Genomic DNA, 10150 nt, shown 5'->3' with positions numbered 1-10150 from the left:
TACAGTGTTGTCAGCTCTACTAGGGTGAGTTGAACCTTGGGTTTGATGTTTGTGTTGATGTGGACATGTGGTTCCTTTGCTATAAGCTGCATAATGCTAAACAGCAACTGCCTTCAGAAGCCACACTCACCAACTGGCTGACAGGTGCACTGACTGGAGGGTGTAGGGGAGGACAGAGACCATGCACACATACAGAGAGTGAAGAGAAGGGCCGAATAAGAAGCATGAGATGAGAGGAGTTTGCTGAGGGGGGCATGAAGCAGGAGTCCTCGGCAGTGAGGGCTGGATGCTATACACATCACAAGTTCAGAGGGAGGCAGGACTCAAAGAAGACAGGACAGCTGCCTTCAAATCCTTCAGGAACTCACATGGAGAAGATAATGAACTGACTTTCTGTGTCTCCAGAGCTAAAGCCAACAGATAAAAATAGAGTATAGTGTGTATGGGAAAGCATTTTAACTGTAGAGCTGCCCAGTGATGACAGAGTCTGCCCTCCAAGGTTATAAAATCATTGAGTTTTAGAATTTGAGCAAGTTCTTAGAAGGAACATTGGAGGTCATCTCACTGGAACCCCTTGGTCTTCTCCTGAGGGGAAAGTGGCCTGCCCCAGCTGGAGCATCTGTCTCCTGGCTCTTCCTGCTCCCTCCCTCATCACACAGCCTCTCTCATTCACCAAGCTACCTCAGCAAGCAGAGGCTAGTCTCGGTTTGGTTGGGAGATAATAAAGGAATCTATTACTCAGGGAGGAGGCTGGCATATATGAGCTCTGAATGACTTTATCTTGCTTAGAATCAGTGTTCTGTGATTTTATGGAATCATAAGTGGGCACCCTAGCCTTGGGGCTTATCACCTTCCTCACGCCATCACATATTCCGTTTGCTTATCTCCTTGAGGGACATAATAACTGTCTTGGTTTATTCATGTGCCTGCACCAGGTCTTGTAACTGAAATAAATCAGCACTGCCCTCGAAAGGAGTGGTCTGGATGGGGAAAAGGCCTAGTGGGAAGAAGCACCTGCCGAGGACCTGGGCTGCCGCGGGGCTCAGTCTGAGAGTAAAGCAGCTCATCCCCAGCATGCGGAAATGCAGTAGGAATAAAACCACTCACTGATGCGGCTTGTGCACTCACACGCCGGGCACTGTTCTAACATGCTATGTGTATTATCTTACTTTATGTATATTACAACCTTATAGGAAGGAATTGCTATTGGGGCTGCATTTTTAACAATGAAGAAACTCATGTGTAAAGAAGTTAAGTAACTAACCCCTGGTCACACAGCTAGTATGAAACGAACAGGGTAAAAATATCAGCATTCCCAAACTCTAGACTCTGTGACCTTAGAACACACTGTTTCCCTGCACTACTCTGAACTGCCTCACGGAACGACGCTGGCAATTAGCACCGAACACGCTGCCTCTGCCATGCCTTGCACGCAGTTGTGCGGCTGCCCTAGTGGACGACTCTGCCCTCAGCTTCATTGTTCCAGAGTGCTATGAATCTTCAGAAAACCTATGTACCAAAGATGACAATGGAGAAATTTCTCATTTGTTTCTGTCATCTCTGTTTCTCTTTTAGTATAGTGTTGTGAGATAATCACATATATAAACTTAAGGTAAGTTTAAACATGGATGTTTGCTGCCAGAGTTGGTCAAACGACCGGCAGTTGACAGGAATTTCGGGTCCTCTGAGAGTGGTCGCCTTCCCGTGCACTGCTCCCCCTAGCAGTGCTTCTCCTGCACAGATGAACAGCTTGTCAGACCCTCTGCATTTGGAAGACTCTTGAGATTTCTGCGAGTCTGGTTTGTACAGGAGGTGAGTGCTTCCCAAACCGTTAGCCTCTCTGTAAAGTAACAATGCTCATCATTTTTTGCTTACTTTTTCCTTTTCTTCCCTTTTTTCTGAATTTAGGGAGAAATAGAAGCATAATACATAAATAGTAACTTTCACAAGACTTATTTTTTGCCAAAACAATCACTTTGTTTAAGATAGGCCTTTTAATAGTATCTAAAAACTAGAGTACTTTCAAGTGGGGTTTTTAAAATTCTGAATGTGTGAAGTTCTAAGGAGACAAGTCCACTCGTGACAGTATTTCTCACACCTTTGATTAGTAGTAAGCTGTGTGTTTTGGAATACCATATTTTGAGAAATTTCTGAATTTCATCATTTGGATAAGAGGCAATTTTTGTTCTGTTCATACTGAACATTGGATAACAGGCAGTTTATATTCCAATCATACTGAAGGTAAGAGATTTATCGTAGATGAACTAAAGTTGGTGTGGCCCTCCCATAGATAATGCTTTTTCTAGTCCATAACCAGCAATACTGACAAACAAATAATTGAGTTTTTAAAGACGACTTCAAAAGCAAATTTGCTCCTCTTATTACTAAAGCATTCCCACGTAAGTCTTCTATCTGTTCATCCTATTTGTTTCCACAGTTTAATCCTTATATTATATTTTCATTATAATTATATTGAAACAAAGTTAAAAGTTAAAAGTTCCTGACATCCTTTGCACACTGATCTAGTGCCATACGTACCCATAATCTGATTTGCTTACTAAGCACAAGAATATTCATTGTCCTGTATGACACCTGACATAAAGCTCAATAAAATTTACTTCAACTGTAAAAAAAAAAAACAAAACAAAACAAAAAACTAATGAAATATTTGTTTAATCGAAGAAGACCAAGGGATTCATTAGATAATTTTCTTGGTTTATTCATTAAAAATTCATCCTTTTGTTAAACCCCATGTACGTATATTCAATAGCAATTAGATGCAAGAGTCCGTCATAACCTGTTCAGATGTCGATCCCTAACATAGACCCATTCATTCAGTAATGCCAGGGACTGTGCTAAATATTGGGAATGTAAAGTGCAACAAGCAAATACAGCTGACCTTTGAACAGCTGACCTTTGAACAATGCAGATGTTAGGGCCACTGATCCGCTATGCTGTCAAAAATCCACAGATAATTTTTGACTCCTTAAAAACTTAACTACTAATAGCGTACTATTGACTGGAAGGCTTACTGGTAACATAAATAATCAATTAACAGTATTTTGTGTGTTACATGTATTACATACTGTATTCTTTTTTTTTTTTTTTTTTTTTTTTTTGAGACTGAGTTTCACTCTTTTCGCCCAGGCTGGAGTGCAACAGCACAATCTCAGCTTCCTGCAATCTCCGCCTCCTGGGTTCAAGCAATTGTCCTGCCTCAGCCTCCCGAGTAGCTGGGATTACAGGCATGCACCACCATACCCAGCTAATTTTTGTATTCTTAGTAGAGACGAGGTTTCACCATGTTGGTCAGGCTGGTCTCAAACTCCTGACCTCAAGCGATCCACCCACCTCAGCCTCCCAAAGTGCTGGGGTTACAGGGGTGAGCCACTGCACCCAGCTTACATACCGTGTTCTTAAAGAAAGCTAGAGAAAAGAAAACTCTATTAAGAAAATCATAAGGAGGCAGGACGCATTGGCTCGTGCCTGTAATCCCAGCACTTTGGGAGGCCAAGGCAGGTGGATCACGAGGTCTAGAGCTCGAGACCATCCTGGCCAACATGGTGAAGCCCTGTCTCTACTAAAAATACAAAAAATTAGCTGGGCATGGTGGCGGGCACCAGTAGTCCTAGCTACTCGGGAGGCTGAGGCAGGAGAATGGTGTGAACCTAGGAGGTGGAGGTTACAGTGAGCCAGCCAAGATCGCACCACTGCCCTCCAGCCTGGGCGACAGAGCGAGACTCTGTCTCAAAAAAAAAAAAAAAAAAAAAAAAAAAGAAAAAAAAAATCATGAGGAAGAGAAACTAAATTTACTATTCATTACATGGAAGTGGATCATCATAAAGGTCTTCATCTTCATTGTCTTCACCTAGAGTAGGCTGAGGAGGAAGAAGAAGAGGGGTTGGAGGGGTTGGCCTTGCTGTCTCAGGGGCAGCAGAGGCAGAAGAAAATCTGTGTGTATAAGTGAACCCACATAGTTCAAACCCATATTGTTCAAGGATTAACTATATGGTCCCTGCCCTAGAGGGGTGCATAATCTAACAGAGAAGACAAACATAGGATAACTGTGCTTGGTATAAGAAGTACAGGTTTAGGGGGAGAATATAATGAAAGGCTAACCGAGCTGAAAGGGGAATCAGGGAAGCCCTCCTGGGTAGTGACTTAAGTTGAAGTTAAGAGGATGGGCAGGACTAGACAGAGGCAGGAAGGAGTGGAAGAGTGCCAGGTAGAAGGAACAACATGTATGAAGGTTTATAAGAGGGAAACAGCATGAAATTTTCATTTGGGGCACAAAATAGGTCTGAGATTGAGGGTAAGCTAAGCATATTGCATCTTCTATAGCATAAAAATTCATACTTTTTAAAAAAGCCATTGGAATTTATTTTTGAGAGAGAGGGTTGTATAAATTTTACCAAGCCAACTACAAAATGAAAACAACTAATAATTACTCATGGTATCAAACTTCCTTAAATTTTGTTTCATATTCATAAAAATATATATAATTAAGTTAGAAGGCTTCAACCTTTAATTAATTTTAAATGCATTAAGATTTCTATTTTTAAGGTATTGCAAGGTGAACATCTGTTATATTAATTATTCCAAGGATTTCTCTACACTAAATTATCTTGGTATTTAAGGCAAGCACATCACCTTCCTACTTGATACAAGTATATTTTTTTCAAGTATACATTTCAATATATGCTTTGCTGTGTTATTTTAGAAAGTAACCATACAGTTTGAGATGAAGTCTGCCACACCAATTTTTAACATTGCTGGTACAAAATGCCATTAGATCATCCACATCACCGTGGGATGTACATTCTTTAGAAATGATGGGAAGAAAAAAAAGAATATGTAAAAATAGCCATTTTGTCTGATTTTTCAGAGAGCCGTTTTTTCCTCCATAGATACATACTTTTATGACAACTATGAACAGTGGTGTTTTGTCTAAGATCCATGCAGGCAAGGTTGTATCCACTAGGGAGCTTCCCGGAGACAGTAATTTTCAAACAATAGAGGAAAAATGCACAGATCAGCCAACTAATTTATGCTACATCAATTTTACACACCCAGAAAGCATAAAACTTTAATATGATCTCACCAAAGTCAAGCAAGACAAACAGAAGCTACCAAAACAGGTTTGGCCCTTTCATCTAAACAAGCTTATGTCATGCCGGCTTTCAGAATACAATGTATTTCAAAAGGGCAGGGTGGCCATGCTTCTAAATGCATGTTATATTAGACAGCAAAGAACTACAAAAGACTCTCAAAGCGAAGTGGCTGGACCCAAGTTGATTAATGTGCAGCTTTATTTCACTCCAGGGGCAAAGAACTAGAGGGAAAAAAAAAAAAAAAAAAAAGACCATAAGCTCATTTGACAACTGTAAAGGTCACAGAGGAAATTATGGTAGGTAATGTGAAGTTGTCAGAGACCCCATACTCAGAAGTGTGAGGCAGAGGCCCCAGGAGTGAGGTGCCAGGTGGGTGCTGGCTATCAGAGGGTTCAGGCCAAAGGAAACACGTGTCCCTAGAATTCTCTCTTCTAGTTCACGGTTCTCGTGCCCAGTAAGAGACAGGTAGCAGATCATCCAGGACTGGGAGTCTCAGCCACCCTCTTGGAGAACTTTGGGCCCTCATTGTGGTCAGATATCTCAAACTCACCTGCTCACAATGGCTCCTGGCAGCTCCCAACACAGGCCTCCCTGCCCAGTGGCACAACATAATAGCAATGCCAGGTAGTCACCATCATTCCTCATCATGAAGCAAGGCTGAGGACACAGCTATGGCCATCGCAGGGCGGGTGCTCCAGTTTGGTTGCTTCAGGGAAAGCTCCAAGCAAACAGCCTGAAGAAGTACTTGTCCTCCAGGATTATCTAAAGGACAAGCAAGCCTTCCAGAACTGCTCTTTCATGAATTCCATAGCATTAGAATCCTGGGTAAAAATGGAAACAAACAGAACACTTGAGAGTAAATCTTTGCATGCCTAAAGGCTCTTCAGTCATTTCTCAAGTGTTTGTCAGTGGACTGAAGCATTTGCTCCCCAAAACTGGTAACCGAGAATTACAACTGGTATCTGTAGAGATCAAAGCTGCACCCCCAATTTCTGGGCCTTGCCCTTTGGCACACTTTTGCAGTTCATTCACTGAAGGGCTACAGTGCTGTGGGGGGAACTAAGAGCTTTTCCTTGAAAAGTGGAAAGAGCATAGAAAAGAATCTTACGATTAATACAATCTCATAAAACTTCAATATCATTATGATAGAAACAAAAAGATTCATACTTAGGAATTCACAACGTTTTTCCAACCTCTGTTCCTTTCCCTGGACCTTTCCTTGTAGCTCAGTGTATTGAGTGAGGCATGAAGTATCTGAAGGAACTGTAGCAGGATTTGCCTTGAAAAGAACAGAGAGGAGCTAGCAAAAGAAGAAGGAGAGGAAAGCGGAGGAAAACGTAAAGAGATGGCCACGGGGAGAGATGTTTGAGCAACCACTGTAGGGAATTGGTAGAGATGGATGGGTGAAGAGGAATTTTAAAACATTCTTCTGTGTGTCTCATGTATAAAGCCTTGCAGCACTGCTTGCAGAAACCTTTAGTCAATATTCATATAATTTCTCCAGGCTTCTGGAGTCAGAGTTGTGGGATATGCGTAAATGGCTCCACTACGTTTGAGTGCCATCTGAGATAGCCTCACGAAGATCAGTCAAAACAGCAGGCTCGTTCTGGAGGAGACAACTCTCCTGAAATGTCTGCAGCCTCTTCCAGAACAGCACATGTTACAGGAGCCCCCTTATCCGCAGGCATACGTTCCAAGACCTCCAGTGGATGCCTGAGACCAAGGATGGTTCCAAACCCTATATAAAAAATGCTTTTCCTATGCATACACATCTGTGATAAAGTTTAGTTTATAAATTAGGCACTGTAAAAGAGTAACAGCAATAACCAAGAAAATAGAATGATTATAACAATAAACTGTAATAAAATTATGTGAATGTGGTCTTTCTCTCAAAATATCTTCTTGTGTTGTACCGCAGGTAGCTGAACAGTGGAAAGGAAACTGAGGATCAGAGAGGACTACCGTATGGAGTTTTAGTTATAACTGTCAGTTTAAACCTTTGGTTTTTCTCTAAATAGGAGACTTCTGCTATTTTTCCACTTTCAAAACCGCAGTTTCAGCTTCCACATCACATTCCCACCGGTAATTGTAACCAACCGAATGGATGTAGTGGAAAATACTGCTCTGTGTAACTTTTGGCATCTGAGATGTACCCCACAGAGTGTGCCTCTGTTTCACACTGAGTGAAAAGATGAACAGTTTTGCACCCAGGAGATCAAATTAACTAATGAGGTAAATCTGACATTCATGGGTGAAACACCACACAGTGTTTGAGGATTCCTCTGAAGAGGACTGTTACAAATAAAGTCATTAGAGAAAAAAATTTCATTCTCAAGCCGTTTATGAGCCACTCTTGAGAATGTGCCATTGTTTTCTTTAGGGTAGGCAAGATGGTGGAAACAAGTAGACCGAGAAACTCAAGGCCTGACAGCAGCTAATCTCCGGAGCACACGTGGCTTAGAGAGGTTTGAGGTGGGATTGAGGTGGGAACGGGGGTGGGACTAGCATGCTCCACACAGTCATTCAGAGCCCCAGGCTGACGGCAGCTTTGCCATTTCAGCAAGCAGCTTTGTGGTTGCCGTGGGTAGGGAGGTGAGTCAGGTGAGGGATAGGCAGCCTGAAGGAAAAAGGAGCTTGGAGGAGGGGATGTGGGAGTTTTTGATGCCAGGCCTGGGAGTAGTAGACAGCACTTGTGCTCACATTCCATTGAAGAGAACTTAGTCACCTCATGGTAGGGAAGGCTGAGAATGGTAATCTAGCTCTGTGCCCAAAGGAGGGGACACCAGTGGGCAAAACAACAGTCTCCACCACAGCCATTTCTCTGATCTGATTTTCTGCTTTTAAAGATATTATTTACACATATTAATAATTATAGAAGTCCCACAATGTGGAAATCCTCTGTTAGAAAGTGACTTAGTCTTATGCGACAGCATGAGTTACAGATTTCCGTTTTGATAAAATGATCTCTTGAGGGGAGAATGATTGCCAAAATACTAACTTCCATATGGGAAAAGATAATAACAATGAGAGCAGATATGGGGCTTTACAGTTTCTAAAGCACAGCCCACCTTAGGAAATTCAATTAGAACATTAAAAACTACAACCAAAATAATGTTTTCAGGGCAACTTCTAGAGAATTTCAAACACTGGTCTTTTCAAGACACAGAAAATTCCCCTTGTTACATCCTGCAATCAGATGAGTTTAGTTGTATACATATCTGGGGTATTTTATGTTAAAATTATAAATGAAAATATAAAGAAACTAAAAGTCACCTGAAATTCCACCAAAGATCATCACCACTAACATTTTGGGAGTGAGGTGTTTTGTTTTGTTTTTTTTCTCAGACAATGAAATATCTGATTCCTTTATTCATGTAAGTCAGATGTTGTGACCTGAGCTGTCACCTCACTGGCCGGTGGAAAATCCCCCTCATCACATCTGGGACCCCGTCCTCTCCTTCATGGGATCGTACAATTCTCCCAAGCTGAAATCATGCCAGAGAAATCAGGAAGGGGCTGTGGGATCTTAATCCATGTTTTTCTCCATCTTCACCATAGACCCTTCAGCTACCAAAGATGCTGCTGAGAACCAGTTCTCAGGTTCCCTCTGTGCACTCCACTCTTGGCATTTAGAGGCATCCTTGAGTCCATCCTGTGGCCAACTTCGCTGACCCCAGACTAAGGGAGACCATGTAGAGTGCCATGGTTTGTGTTCAGCCTCCACAGACTTTCTCAATTTTGTGTTCACTGTCTCACTTTTGTGTTATTTCCATATATATATATGTATGTATACATATGTATGTATGTGTGTGTGTCTATATATATACTCTCAAACAATGCGTTTTAGTCTCTCTTCCAACTATTCTCACTGCATTACTTTCCTCTATAAGTGTGGTAACTACGCATTTTTCTTTTAATGGTTTCGCTAGCTATTTTGATGGATTAGTTTTAAAAATCTAAAGTTAACTGTTTTTATTACTCTTCTTCCAAATAATGCCAGCTCTAAATAAATAACACCAATTAGGCCCTCCAAAACCATATGCTTAAATTGTCCAATATTTTACTTCAATCTGTCTTTAGCTTAATAGATTTTACATTCTTACTGCTGTTTTACACAGACAATGTTTTCTTTATCCCAAACACTTCTGGAACCATCTTGCACCTACTTTCAAAATTTGCCTTAGTAAGACTCTATTGATGGTAACTCTCTCAGTTTTTGTTTGACTGAGAGATTTTCTTTATTTCACTCTCATTCTTGAAAGACTTTACGTTTGCAGATTTTCCTTCAGCACAATGATGATATTATTCCATGAGTTGCACTATGGCTGTTGAGACATCAGTTGTCAGTCTAACTACTGTTCTTTAAAAAGTAATCTCCCTTTTCTCTCTCACTGCTTTTAAATTTCATTATCTTTGGGATTCTGCAGTTTCACCATGACATATCTAGGTATTGTTTTGTTTCTATTTATTCTCCCTAAGATTCGTTGAATTTCCTGAATTTGAGCTCTGATGTGTCTCCGTAATTCTGAAAAATTCTGGCTATTATCTCATCAAATACCGCTTTTCTGTTCTATAATCTTTTGGCACCTCTATTAGATACATAAAAGAGTTTGTCTATCTTCTATGTCTCTTAATTCTGCTTTAAAATTTTCTATGTGAGCCAGGTGTAGTGGCTCACGTCTGTAATCCCAGCACTTTGGGAGGCCAAGACGAGCAGATCATTTGGGGTCAGGAGTTTGAGACCAGCTTGGGCAACATGATGAAGTCCCATCTCTACTAAAAATATAAAAATTAGCTACGTGTGGTAGTGCATGCTTATAATCCCAGCTACCCAGTTGGCTGAGGCAGAAGGATCACTTGAACCTGGGATTCGGAGGTTGCAGTTAGCCAAAGTCATGCCACTGCACTCCAGTTTGGGAAACAGAGTGAGATGCCATCTCAAAAAAAAAATTATATATATATATATATATATTTGATGTTCTGTGTGGGTACCCTGGATAATGTCTTCCAAACTATCTTTCAGGATGCTAACTTCTTTC

This window comes from Hylobates moloch, unplaced genomic scaffold (genome assembly GCF_009828535.3).
Source record: "Hylobates moloch isolate HMO894 unplaced genomic scaffold, HMol_V3 SCAFFOLD_4, whole genome shotgun sequence".
NCBI classification, from domain to species: Eukaryota; Metazoa; Chordata; class Mammalia; order Primates; family Hylobatidae; genus Hylobates; species Hylobates moloch.
Note: the sequence above shows the minus strand (reverse complement) of the source record.